Consider the following 15,409-nt stretch of genomic DNA (forward strand, 5'->3'; position numbering starts at 1 on the left):
GTTATTTATTTGCTGCTACATTTTGAATTCTTATTCTCTGTGATTAGGTTTCTGGACATCTTGGCTCATTTTTAATTAATAATTTATAGTTAATATTAATAAAAAAAAATATCTATTAAATATATATCTTTATAATACGATTAGAGAGAGAGAGAAAGAGTAATTAATAATAAATTATAAAGTTACATATTTTATTTATTTTATTATAGTTATTTGCTGCTATATTTATATTTTGAATATTCTTATTCTCTTTGAATAGGTTTCTTGATATATTTGCCCATTTTTTAATTAATAATTTCAGTCAATATTAATGCATTTATACGGGAAATATGAATTAATAATTAATACAAATTTATATAACCTATATATTTCTTTCTTATGGGTATTCTAGTTAATTTATTTATTTTTATAATTCTTATACTAACGTGAATAGGTTTGTTCATCATATTTTAACCTATTTTTTAATTACTATATTATAGTTTTTGTAAATATTCATAATTTAATAACGTAACAAAATTATATTTTTATAACATTTGTATAAACAAAGGACAATTAATAAATAATTGTAAATTTATATATAACATGTATTTTTTTCAACATTCTTATGGGTGTTTTAGTTAATTTATTTATAATGTGAATATTGTTATACAGATGTGATTAAGTTTTTTGAAAATGTTTTGCCAAATTTTTAATTACTAAATTATAGTTTTTGTGAATATTCAAAATCTAACAATGTAAAAAAAATTATAAGTAGCATTTTTCTTTTATAACATTTCTATAAACAGAGGACAATTAATAAATAATTATAAATTTAAATAATATCTACATTTCTTTTTCTATATACTTATAAATATTCTAATTAATTTATTTGCTGCTTGATTGTGAGTATTCTTATTCCCTGGAATTAGTTTGTTGATATATTTGCCCAATTTTTAATTAATAATTTGTAGTTAATATTAATGTATTTATCAAATAATATGAATTAAAAAATAAATAATTATAATCTATGTTTTTCATTCTTCTGTTATCTTATGGGTATTTTAGTTAATATATTTACTGTGACAATTTGAATATTCTTATACTGATGTGATCATGTTCCTGGTTAATATTTTTGCTTAATTTTATTCATGGATTAATTAAATTTTATGTGAACAGGGGTTAATTAATAATTACTTTTGAATATATATAATCTATGCATGTATCTTTCTACATTCTTATACTGATGTGACCTGCTTTTTCGATCACATTTTTATCTATTTTTTAAATTACTTCTAAATTATGAATTTTGAAACATTTTTGAAAAAATTATAAGACAATAAATCTTTCTATTATAACATGGTATGTATAGGAGGTAATTAATAAATAGTTAAAACTTGCATAACAATTTTTTAATTACTCTATTAGAGTTTATATTAATATTCAAATATTTATGAAAAAAATATGTTTTTCTTTTATAACTTATGCATGCATAAAGTAATTAATAAATAAGTTTAAATGTATAAATAAATATAAAATATAATATATGCATTTTTTTATTTTCTTAAGGATATTCTTGTTCATTTATTGAACTGTATAATTTGAATATTTTTATGCTGATGTGCCTAGGTTTCTTCTTAATATTTGTGTCTATTTTTTAATTACTTCATATGGTATATATAAGTTAAATATTCTTTTTTATATAACTTACTTTTAAATACATGTCAGATATATGACATTACAATTTCTACTTTCTTAGTACTGTAATATTTAATTTAATTACTGCTATAATTTTACAATTCTTATACCCCGTGACTAAGTTTCTTGAGATATTTGCCAATTTTTAATTAATAATTTATAGTTAATGTTAATAAAAAAAGTATCAATTAAATATATATTTTTTTATATATTTATATAGAGTGAAAGAGAAATTCATAATAAATTTAAAGTTACACATTTACATTTCTTTTTTTATAGTTATTACAATTTATTTTAAAATGTCATAAAATTGCACATGCAGCTGTAATCATAATGGTTAAAATACTACAGAGTACAGAGTGATTTAAACAAGTTGTGTATATAATTTTACAAATTAATACTATTGCAGATTTAAATAAAAATTCTAAAAAAATAAAAAACGAATAGATTCAGTTTAATAATTTTAATTTGGTGACTTCCACAGCAATACCATCAAGACATAACTTAAATATTATAATAATGTTTGTCCATGTTTGATCTTCCTACCTGTGCGTACTATACAATAAAAGAGCCGGCATTTGAAGAATATTCTTAAGATGTTTTAATAGTCATGTTCACACAAAACTAATTGTTTTCTTTCGACTTACCCCCGTGTCTTGTAGAGAAACCAAATCAAACGGCCAAAATAACAGAACTACATCAAACACAGGCACCGAGTTAATCCTAAAACGCGACTTTCTGAGAGCAGTTCGATGTTTCACGTAAACCGCCAGTCTAAAAACTGAATTTGACGGAGTCGGTTTACGGATGGTTTTAGCGGTAGGATCACTCGGGGCCGTTCCATTAAAAATGCAAGAATTATCCTATTGTAAACCTCATCAAAATTAATTTCTTTTTCTGTCGTGTTAATCGTGATTTATAAACAATTTGTATTAACCGTTTGTGTAGTTTGTTTAAAAATCTATCACCATTTATAATGATTATCATGAATAATAATATAACTAGCTTATTATAAAATATTCCTTAATACGCATTGATTCTTCTTAGCGAAGTCCAGTTATTTCTTTAATTTATAGTGTAATCAAAGACTTCCTTAAAATGTAAAAAATGATATAAACATGAAAATATGGTTTAGTATGGAATGACCCCTGTGCGGTAGTTACAATACGAGGCTTAGGTGCTAAACTTCACACCCTTGTTGGAAACCGAGTTCCAAAAATAAATGCAACAAAAGGGCCGAAAGTTGTGTCTAATTGTTGCAATTCATCACCTCTATTGCACGATTATGCTATCCCTTAATCCACGTAAAATACGTTTCGACCTGATTTATGGGTATTTGAGTGATTCGCGTGACAAGAACCCCCTCCCGAAATCACTAACCATTCTCATGTAAATAAATAACTCGGTTGATCGTGGTGGCGGATTAAAAGAAAAATACAGCCTTAATCACTTTTACTGATTGTGAGAATGAGTAATGTTTATTGACTATGTGGGTCAATATCTACGCCACATTCAGATCAATGATCAGCTTTAATTACTTTAAATGCGGTATAAAACCATTACAAATTGTAATTTGAGAAAGTCATCTTAATTACGTATATGTTTTAGAAGTTATACTTACTTATTCTATTATAATCTTATTTTTTACTATTGAGGCCATTACCAGTGGCCATTTATGCTTCCTTTAATCTTTACTTAATAGACTTCATCTTTGCCGAAAAGTATATTCTTGATGTTGCCTGATTTGGATTCTATTATTTCATTTATAGTTCTAGGAACAATCTTCTTATACCTGGATATTTTCACAACGTTAAGATGGAGATGATGTAGATGGCAAACTTAATTCATTGATTAAGATTTTGAAGAATTAACTAATTACATAAAGACTTTTATGTAAATTATATATTTTTAATAGGGAAATTTGATTGATTATGATTATTTGATTTTACATATTCTTCATTTTTGTAGATTGTTTAAATATTTTAATATCATTAATTTTTAACTCAATTTAAATTTATTTGCATTTCAGTCTTCTTAAAATTTTCTGACAATACAAGCAACTTTTTTTAATTTTAAATAGAAACTGCAAAAAATTTTGCATTCAAAATGTCAAAAAACTCGAGCTCTCTAAAAATATGAAAATATTCGTTAGTCTTTTGTTAGATATGACATGTTTCGTAAATTTTAAGATATATAAATATCAATATTAATATTGTAGCTTTTTTTATTTTTATTATTTTCATTTAAATTTTATTTTATGTTGTACATAATATTTGTAGATTGTAATATATAAAGTTTCTTAACTTAGTATCGTTTTAATACTTTATAACTTATACAATTTATCTGTTTTTTAAAATTTTTCTGTTAATAGATTTTTGATTTATTTTTAAAATGCATTTTTGTAAATTATTATTTGCAAATATTATTAAGGTTAATATGTTTGTTATATTTAAAAATTTTATTTTTTAGATCTTTTCCACATATTTTTTAAAGAATTTCATTTTTATACTTTTAATTATACAGAAAATCGTTTTTTATGCTATAATTTTTTAACCTTTCTGAATAACTACCTTGATCATACACTTTTTTATTATTTAGTTTTTAAGAAAATGCTATGTAAAAATTATTATCATATAATTTTAGGGTTATTATAATTTTTAAACTTATATATTTTAAATTATTTAAAAAAAAATTTTTATACGTTTACGAATTTTAATTATAATACAATTTTTCAAGCTTTATTGTTCATTTTTAAATAAATGCCGTTTTTGTATGTATATTTTTAGATTTTTGACTATATATACATATAAATTATGCAATAATTTTTTAATTTTAAATTCTTTCTTAACTATTTTCCGACTTATAAGTTAATAATAATAAATCTTGATTTATTTATATTAATTATTAATACTTTAGATCCTTTATTTTTAAAATAAATATATTTTTTACGTAATTGATTTTTGGGGCTTTTATTTTATATTTTTTGAAAATGTTACATATGACATGTTTTTAACAATTTTTTTGTTTTATAATTAATTGTTTTTTTATTTTTTTCCTCATTATAGACTTTTTAAATTTCTTTATATAAATATATTAAAATATTATTTAAATAATTTGATACTTTGATCTTTGATTATGTTTTTTTATGTATAAAGCATACGGATTTTATCTAATTATAAGTTTCTAGGTTATTATAACTTTGTTGTTTAATTATCATTGTTTTTCTTTTTATAAAATATACAATTTTTCAAACTTTTTTAATCGCTTCTCAGTCCACATTTTTAAATTAAATAGATTTTTATAAATATTATTAATGTATATTTTTAATTTAATAATATCGTTATATTTAGAAATTTTATTTTTCATTGTGAATCATTTTCAGATCTTTTCTACATATTTTTTAAAGAATTTTCTTTAATTTTTTTTTAATATGCATTTATAGACTTTTATTTATACAGATAATCGTTATAAATGTAATACTTTTTTAACCTTTCTGAATAACTGCCTTGATCATACACTTTTTTATTATTTAGTTTTTAAGCAATTGCTATTATTAACATATATTTTTAGGTTTAGTTTTTTAGTTTATTACGTTTAGTTTTTAGTTTTTCACACTTCTATATTTATTTATTTATACTTATTTTTCTGATTTATATTTTATTTTTCTTTCTAGTGCAATTTTCCTTCATTTAACATATTTTTTAATTTATATATTTTTAAATTATTAATCATTATTTTTTCATTTTAACTATCATCTAATTTTTCAAGTTTTTTTTGTTAATTTCTATTCTGTCCATACATAATTTACAAACATTTCTTTATATTTATATATATATTAGTTTTTTATATATACAGATAATTATTTTAAACTAATTATATTATTTCAAGATTTATTACGTTTGTTATAATTTTCTATTTTGTTTGTTTCTGTGGTATTATATAAATTTTTTATATGTAAATGTATAATTTTTTGTTTTTTTTTCTTGATCATATATTTTTTAAAGTTCTTCATATATTAAAACAATGATAAAATAATTTGATTACTTTATTAATTTATTAGAAATTTAATTTTTCAGTCAAGTTTGAATTTTTATATTTCTCAGACACCTATTTTATTTTTTAGAAATATTATTTTGTAACTATTTTCTTGATAAACTTTAAATATCAATAAATCATTATAATTGTGGTACTTTTGACTGATTATGATCTTTCACCATGATATCTCTGCAACCTTAAATGATCTAAGTACTACCTGAACATTTCTGGACACTAAACAGTATTATTATATAGAGTTGTACAAAAAAGCCACTTCCTCAAAACAGATTCCATTTTAAGGGACAACCATAATCGCATCAGCTGGTGCTATTATACCTGCTGACGAGTACTTAAAAAAAAAATAAAAAAAGAAATGAGCAACATTCCCGTCGACGTTTCATAGCGAGCTTTGTGGTCTACTCGTGTAGTTGTGTAGATCTGTCACATGTCAGTCAGTTCCGTGAGCCTTTGTACCGCCAGACGCGTCCGTCGGATTGTTGCGTTTCTGTGGGAAACTCGGTCTCCCGTCAGTGTCCGCATCGCATTTTATGACATTAAAAAGCGGGATCCTTAGCATGAGGTCGTAATTAAATTAGTATAGTGCGGCTTAAGTATTCCTAATGATCTTAAGGCTAATTAAAACTTTTTGCTTCTTTGAGCACCTGAACTTTTTCCACGACAGATTCATTGCAACAAAGCGACGTGAACGGAACATGCAACGTTATAAAAATCTCATCGTGTGCAAATCTGACACAAACATTCCTTTTATATGCTTAATGGAAAAAGTTCGGAATTCGTATGTGTGAGATGTTTTATCAGCTTCTTTTAATACATCTTAATATTACCATAATTGAAAAAATATTCTTTTTTCTTCAAGCCTTAATTATGACATGATTTTTCCTTATTAACAAGTATTAAATATATTAAGATAATTCAGTTTTCAAATAAGTAAAAAACAATGTAATATTCATTCACTTAAATTTTAATTTTAAATTTTGAGGAGTATCAAATTTAATTAATTTTAATATTGTTGCAATACACCCTAGCTTATACACATTTCCTAAATTAAGGAGCATATCTAGTGTGAAATTTAGAAAAACTGAAACAATTTTTTTTGCGTAATATATACCTTCAATAATAACATATGGAAACTTCAAATAAATATCTCAAGTAATTTTTGAATTACAGCCTTCTAAAAAATAATTGTCCAACAGTCAACGGGCTGTAATGATGAAAATATGTTGATTGATCCTTCTCATGGATATTGCATGTTATGTTTTTTATGTAATTAGCAATTTAGTGATGTGAAAACATGTGAAAAATGTTATGTTCAACCCAGAATTCAAAACTGCCGTAATGTGTTAATGCGGTGTTTCATATATCAATTTCCGAACTTTGATTGAAAATATAAATAAATAAATAGACGTTTAGTGACTGTGGTACGCCTTTTGGGTATCGGAAGCCAACAATCTGCGTCGAAGGAAAGGAAGGTGAATTATATGGACCTGGAATTGTAGATTAATTCTAAATATGACATTTGTCTTTTTATAACAATGAAATAAATCATTTTACCTTTTTTTCTCGAAATTACAACTTTCAAATTTGCTGTAGTAGTAACTCGAAGACAAATCATCCGATTGCTTACATTTTTTTCTGTTTATTTTGTATACAGTAGAAGAGACAGAGACAGTAGAAGTCTATCCCAAAGTAGGAGACTTATTGCCTCTATTATTCTCTTTCAGGATTCAGATGGATCAAACTCTTTTCGTATTGTATGTTTCTCTATGTAATGACCTTCTAGTTTTCCAATTACTTAAAAAGTGTCATTTTGGCAAGCCAAATATCACCAAATTTCAAAATTCTGCCATTTTGTTAAATTTCAATTTTTTTCACAATTAATAACTAATTGTAACAGTGGAGAACATTTTTAATTTATTAACTTGGGATATATCTAATAATACGCTTAAAATTAAATTTTTTCATTTGAAAATGTCATTATATGTTCATTGTTTATAACAAATTTTAAAATATTTGATACAGGAGTTTTCAAAAACAAAAATCACCTTTTTAGGGCACAAGGTGTGTCCCTTATAGAATTTTTCATATATTTTTTTTCTTCTGATCAGTACTGTTATTTAAAAATGTGGAATTCAGTATTTACGATCCTCGACAAGACAATCTGAGTCAACAAGTAGCCCAAATGTATAGTGTCTCTCCTCTCAAATTGTAGAAATTGGCGCTTAAAATCGTTATCAGCAAACTGGACATAACAATATACCACATGATGGTGGTCGACAACGAGGTACGACCAGAAGTCAGGACCGTTTTCTGATTAGTTCTGCTAGACGACACGTTCTCTACATCCAGATTTGGTCAGTCGTTTGAATCCCTGTAAATTTATCTACCATCAGAAGAAAGTTACATGAAGGTAGGTCTTAGAACCAGAAGACTTTTTGACACCTGCTTTTTATCAGAGTGCATTGGGTTGCCTGGTGAGCATTGGCCAATGATCATCGTCTATGAATTCGCCGAATGGCTAGGATATTTGTATTTGGACCTACCGTGAACGTGGTGAGAGATATCAGGAGCAAAACATGGCACCAATTGTGACTTTTGGAGGTGTATTTGTCCCAGTATGGAGAGGAATTTATTTAGAGACGCACACGGAGTTGCTCATGACTTGGTTCTTAAACCAATTAATTATTCCATTTGCTCAAGAATTTGGTTCAGATTTCGTTTTTTATAGGTGTCAGATCTCCCCTCAAACTCATAAATTTGACAATACAAAACATGTTACATGTTCATCAGACTGCAATACAATTGAACACGTCTTTGAAAAGAAATTGACACTCAAAACCATCAGACTCAAAATTTGCAGGAGCTTGCTAATCCTCTTAACATAATGATGGTGAGCAAGAATTTATTCGTTCATTAATTTTGAGTATGCCAAGGGGGGATGAAAGCTGTTCGTGGTACAAGAGAGCATAATTTCCCAAGGAATTTTGTGATATTAGTTTTATTACTGGTTAAAAAGTTCTATTGTTGATGCAATTTTGCTTAATTTATGCAGAAGATTACTTTATTTATTAATGTTACAAAAGAGGCGCAGTGTATTTAAAAACTGACACCGCTCAAATGATTTTAAACGATATATGAATGTGTCGCCAAAAAGTCAATCCCCATTACATCTATAACAAAACATGACACATTGTAATTCCACATTTATCATCACCCCTTTATTTATGGTTCGCATTTCCCGTATTAAACTTAAATAACCATAAAATCAAGCACAATTTATACCTAAATCCCCAATTCATATGTTAATGCAGTGCAACGATTTAAATTGCTTCGAATAAACCAAATACGGTGTACCTAATGTTATTAAGGGCGACACTTGCGACGGAGCGTGAGTCTGGGAAAACAAAGGGGAACGCATCGGTGGTGGAACACAAAAGTAGTTTGGCGCCCCGCTCATAAAGGTATTTCGTCGGCCAGGCGGTTTCGAGTCGTCTCCCAAGACCCACGTTGAATGAATGAATGCCGCGATATGCATCAGCCAGCTTACAAATAGGGGATGATTTATGAAATTTCATTTTTACCATAATCCCTTTCTCGAGTGGCTTTTACAGTCGGAATGTTGTTTTAATTAATCGGGGGCAAAACGATGGGACCCCGACAAAGGTCGGCCCGAGGAATTATAAATTTTGTTTAAAATTAATTGGGCATTTTTTACCAAAGTGTTTATCGAATTTAGGGATTCAGGACTCTTGTACGTATTCCTGCTGTTTCATTTCAAAATTTCATTTGACGTCTGTCATACATCTTACACAATGTAAAGTAATATTAAAATAATAATAAAACATATTTTCAGGAAGTAAATAATAAAATATTCAGAAACTATACACTTAATTCACAAATTAAATAATAAACTTTTAATAAAAAGTAACTTAAATGAGAATAAAATCTAAGAAAAATTATAAACATTAATCAATTATATAAAAAATTTAAAAATTTTAATAAAAATATCAGTTAAGTCAAATGATTCTGGATTATTAAATATTACAATATGAATTTGAAGATAACATTTTTTTAAATAAAATAAAACAAACAAAAATTCTAAAAAATGCAAAATTACAATTTAAAGAATTTTTCCCTAATATATAATATTTTAGTATTAATGACGAATAGTGTGTTTTTTTTGCAAATTTGATTTATTTACACCTCACTACAATAAAATATAAGTTTCTTTGTTTATACTCATTGTGTTGTTGTATACATAAGTGTATTGGATATAGTTAAATTGTTTGAATAATAATATTCAGTCATTAGTTAATAAACTATTGATTTTAGTATTAATAATGACGAGTTTTTTTTCAATTTTGATTTATTTACACATCAATTAAATAAAACATCAATGGGACTGTTTGTACTTGTTGTATGGTTGCACACAAGTGTATTCGATTTTGACAAATCAATTGAATATATTATTCAGTCAGTCTCCAATTATTATTAAATTCAAAAGTCTAACTAAACATTATAAGTTAAAATATGGTATAAACTTTTAAAAATTAGTTTTATTTACATTCTCTGTATTTTAGTTTTAATGAAGAATTTGAGAGATCGATTGAATACTATTATTAAAATTTTTATTATTATTAAATTCACATTAAGTTTAAGTTTTATCTTCAATTCTCATTTATTTACTCGTGAATTACAAACATCAATGGGATTCTTTGTATTTGTTTTATTTGCATTCTCTTAATTTTAATATTAATGAAGAAAAATGTATTTTTTACATTTTTTTATTTATGTCTCAATACAACAAAACATAAATAGGAATAGGAAATAGTTTCTATTTGCAGTATTATTGCATTTTGAAAGATCGATGTTGACTTATTTACATGTCAATTAAATAAAACATCAATGGGATTGTTTATTGCATACATTCGAATGTGACAGATCGATTGAAAATATTATTTAGTCAAATTCGAATTATTATTAAATTCAAAAAACTAACCAAACTGTTCATAATTAATTTTACTTTTGTTTTCTAAATTTTATCATTAATGGAGAAGAATATATTTTTTACAATTTTTATTTATTTATACGTTAATTCAATAAAGTATGAATAGGATTGTTTCTATTTGTAGTATTATTGCAGATATTTTGAAAGATATTGATTGATATTTATTCACATAAATAGTCTTTTTTTCAATGTTGACTTATTTACATATCAATTAAATAAAACAATGGGATTGATTGTACTTGTTGTAGGATTATTCTTAGCTATAGTATTATTGTAGACATTTCGAAAGATCGATTGAATACTATTGTTGAACCTTTAGTATTATTAAATTCACAATTCACATTAAGAGTAATATTTTTTACAATTTTCATTTATTTTCAAGTCAATTAAATAAAACATCATTGAGATTGTTTGTACTTAATGCATACATAAGTGTATTCGATTTTGAGAGATTGATTGAGTATATTATTCAAACTCCAATTATCATTAAATTCAAAAGACTAACCAAATACATTAAAAGTTAAAATGTGAACTGTTTAAAATTAAATTATATTAAAATTTTATTTTATTCTCCAAATTTTAGAATATATTTTTTATAATTTAATTATACGTCAATACAATAAAACATTTGAATATTCTATAGAATATTATATTATTCAATTCCTTATTATTATTAAATTCACAATTCACATTCACAATAAATTGAATAAAACATCAATGAATGTATTCTTATTGTATTATCGCTTGAATAACACATCTGTTAAAAAAACCAATTTGTTCTAGATTTATATAGATACATAACATACATGTAAAATAAAATCCTAAAAAAAACTTGTTATATTCACCACTTTGGAGTCTAAAAATAAATATAAATTATTGACAAACACTATCGAGTTAGTGTTTATAAATCCATCATTGAAATATGTATCCACACCTACGGATTCCTGACCTCAAATAAGAAAAATGATCGATAACCTTTGACAACTTTATATGCCATCTTAATTTTAAATTCTATAATATCGAAATAAATTCCAGGGTCTTAAAACGGTTTACGATACATTACGTTATTATGGAAAGTGGCACAATCAGATAAAAATATTCGCAGTAAAGAATCAATGTGAAATGTCAATGAATGTAATTTTGACATTCCTAATTTAAAACTCCTATATTTGGAAATGAAACCCGTGCTCCTTTTATTTTTAAATTTTAACATGAAAAGCTACATAAAATATTAAATGTTGGCACGAATACCTTTTTGCCCTTTTTCATAATATTAGTATATTAAAATTGGGCTTCATAATGAAAAAAGTCTGATGGAATTTAATAATGTACAAATTAATTTCTCCCTCAGTTGAATTTCTGAACTATTAATTTATAATTTCACATACCCTACTTAAAACACCCCGAGGAAATGACAAAAGAACAAGTATACTAGGTAATTTTAAAAGGAATATGAGAGAAAAATTATATCGTTACAATAATTAAACTGAATGTGGGTTAATTTCTATGGATTATATTTGCATACAATACACAAAAGTGTCAGTCAGTTTTCTAGATGGAAGTTATATTAAAGTTACACTGCCATTGTAGGCAGAGCGATGGCTTTTCGTAGTTAAATTCATTAAAAATTAACTCGGTTGTAATTACTCTCAATTCTTGGTATTCCGGCGAAAATAATGTATACGGACTCCTCAAAATTTAATTAGAAACGTATTTGATGTGGCTAAATGCTATACAATGCAATTTGAGAACGATATAATAGTATAAATCTTGTCTCTATTTTATTATTTAGCTACAGTAGTACAATAATACTTATTGTAATTACTCAATTAGTTGCGATTCAGTAATGGCACTCATGACCAATATTTGTAGAATACAATATTTATTTTATTATTACATTTGTGAGACAAAATAAAATATAATTACATTTAAACCTGTTACCAATTATACCTTAATAAATGGTTTAAGATAATTCATCTGCTATGGCTACAAATAAAGTTTGAAACCGAATAAAATGTACGGATCCAACTTATTTTCAAAAGACTATACTATAGTCAGATACTGACTATCAATCATGAGTTTCACTGAAGAATTAGATTATGAATACGATTGTGAAACATCAGCCTCAACACCGAACTCATTATCAGAGCAAACTCCGTCAGCTTCAACTAGGAGATCAGAGGAAACGAACGTGAATTTAGATATTTCAACAAGAAAATCTGTGGTAACATTAAAAGTATTGAGGAACTTCAACAAAAATTTGGACCAAACTGTTTATCCTTTTGCATACATAGAATTCTACAAGGAAATTTCAGTAGCAGCGGCTATTAAATTGAATAACACTACGATTTGGGGAAAATTAATTTGTTACTAAGAAACCCATATTATTGAAATTTCTTCCGTTTACTGGTCATTTTAAAGATTAGTGAATGTTCCTATTCCCTTCAATAAACAGAAATCGGTAGAATATCTACTTGAAACAAGCACAATATGAGGTCGAGCGTTACCTTGCTGAAACAGGGTGTCTGAAATGCCTTGAACGTAAAGTATAGCTTCGAACTTTATCATTTCCTGTGCATTTATAGTACAAATAAATACAAAATAAATTGCTGCTCACAATTGATAGATTACGTCTTTCTCTAACTCTTTGTTAACCAGATTCGTCACTAAGCAAATTCAGGATTGATAAAAAAGATTATACTTCATTCACTATCCTAATTCATATATATAATAAAATGGCACGATTCAATTATTTAAACTGGTGATGCAAGTGGTAACTAGGGAAATAAAAAGACCTGAACGAAGGTGTACATTTGGTCGATTCATTCTATTATGCCAAACATCTGTTTCACGATATACCAGTCTCTAAAGGGTAACAGTAAGTATCACTATTGCCTTTCTTTAGTACTTTTTCGTCTTCCAGACTTTCGACAGATCAACTCTTCTAACAGTTTCTTTGTCAAAAATACCATCTTCATTAAACTTGATAATTAGTTCCCTTTCAAATGGTGTTAATTGACGAAAATTTTGACTTCTTACTAAAGACTAGTGGATGGCCACTTTAACTGTTTGAAAGCAGTCTAATTATATTATTGTACCAAATAACAAATAAAAAATATAAAAACTTAATATACACTTTTTTTCAAAGATTAATAGGATGTACACAATGATGTACAAATATAATTCACATGTTTTAGCGATTTAAATGAACTATTTCTTGGTGTTAATAGTAATTAATAACCACAATTCAATAAATTTCATGGTTTTTAGTGCTTTAATCGAATCCATAAGTTTACAATTGGATTTAGATCCGGACTTTGCGCTGGCCAATCAAGAACTTCAACATAATTATCTATATCTACATATATCTACATATCTACGATATATATACTTCGGATCAGTATCATGCGAAAAAATCCATACAGCTGTTATATTATCGAAGGCAAATCACATCTCTCATAATAACTCTATACATGAATCGGACCATGTTATCAATAATTTTCTGTAATGGTACAATACCATAGCAAGAAAAGAGACTGCAACCCATAATGTTTCCTCCATCATGTTTCAAAGTTTTTGTGGTGTATCTAGGATCGAAACTTTTATTTGAAGGACACAAACGTATTGTTTACCATATGTTTATCTATTCTACTGAATTTGGATTTATCACTTCAAAATACTTTTCTTCAAAATTCAAGAGGATAATTATTTATAAGCATATTTTTGTTCAGACTTTAGCCTTGTTCAAATATTCCGTTTTGATACCAATGGTTGAAATGTGTCCTTACTAGATTGGGTAATGACCCAATCTAGTAATCGACGTCTGATTTCTTTACAAGACGTCTCAATATTGTATACCTCAATTAATTTTTTATTTGCCTGATAGACAACAAAGAATTTCGTTATTGGATCTTCTAATTTGTCTGTCTATAAAAGGATAGGGTTTTTCCTATTATATTTTCATCAGTTTGTTTTATATTCTTAAATAACATTGTAAATCATTTTTCCGGAGCATCTTAAACTTTAAGGGACATCGATAATATTTAGTTCTTAATTTTTTATGTTAATAATTATTTCCTTTTTCTCTGCAATGTTTCTATATTCCTACTGAAATAGATTTTGAAGCAATATATTGGTTATTTTTAATATGTGAGACAAAAAATGCAAAGAAAAATATACAATATTGAAATATTCTTTATATATTTAGAAAATGTATGTGTAATGTAAATTCTGACACCTAAATCATGATGTTTAGGCACATTTTTGACTTTTTTATACAAAATTACAAATTTTCCTAATTATTATGTTGTTAAATTATAGTGAAAGTGTCCTCAGGCAAGATGGTAAGTGGTGCGGGATGATGAAAGTTTTTTTCTAGACGGGTATAAAACTTGTCCAATTATGGATTACATAGTGTTTTTTGTGTAGATTACTCGATATACGTAATTACTTTGTAGTTGGTGCATCCGTTTTGTATAGGCAAAACAATCGGTTACCTGTGAATCATTGCAATGTTGCCTAAACAACAAATTTTCATTGTCCCTCAGCCCAGCCTTGCTGACTTATTTAAAACCTGAACTAATCATTAAGTATTATAATAATAAAAGAAAAACTTTGCATTTCCATTGTACTCTGAATTTTTTCAGTATTTAATAACAAAAATTGTGAATATTA

The 15,409-nt window shown here is 26.1% G+C and overlaps 1 protein-coding gene across 4 annotated transcripts in view; it reads right to left on the reverse strand.

The window, feature by feature from the left end:
- LOC109605850 (extracellular sulfatase SULF-1 homolog) overlaps positions 1 to 15,409 on the reverse strand; it is a 126,511-nt gene that overhangs the window by 68,526 nt on the left and 42,576 nt on the right. Inside the window, exon 1 of one of the 4 annotated variants that reach the window (XM_049965937.1) lies at positions 2,322 to 2,808. The exons of the other annotated variants lie outside the window; for them this stretch is intronic. The gene's annotated coding sequence lies outside the window, so the exon portion shown is untranslated. Of the gene's footprint in view, positions 1 to 2,321; positions 2,809 to 15,409 lie in introns of those variants that run through there. 4 annotated transcript variants of the gene reach the window in all.

This window comes from Aethina tumida, chromosome 4 (assembly GCF_024364675.1).
Source record: "Aethina tumida isolate Nest 87 chromosome 4, icAetTumi1.1, whole genome shotgun sequence".
Lineage (NCBI taxonomy): Eukaryota > Metazoa > Arthropoda > Insecta > Coleoptera > Nitidulidae > Aethina > Aethina tumida.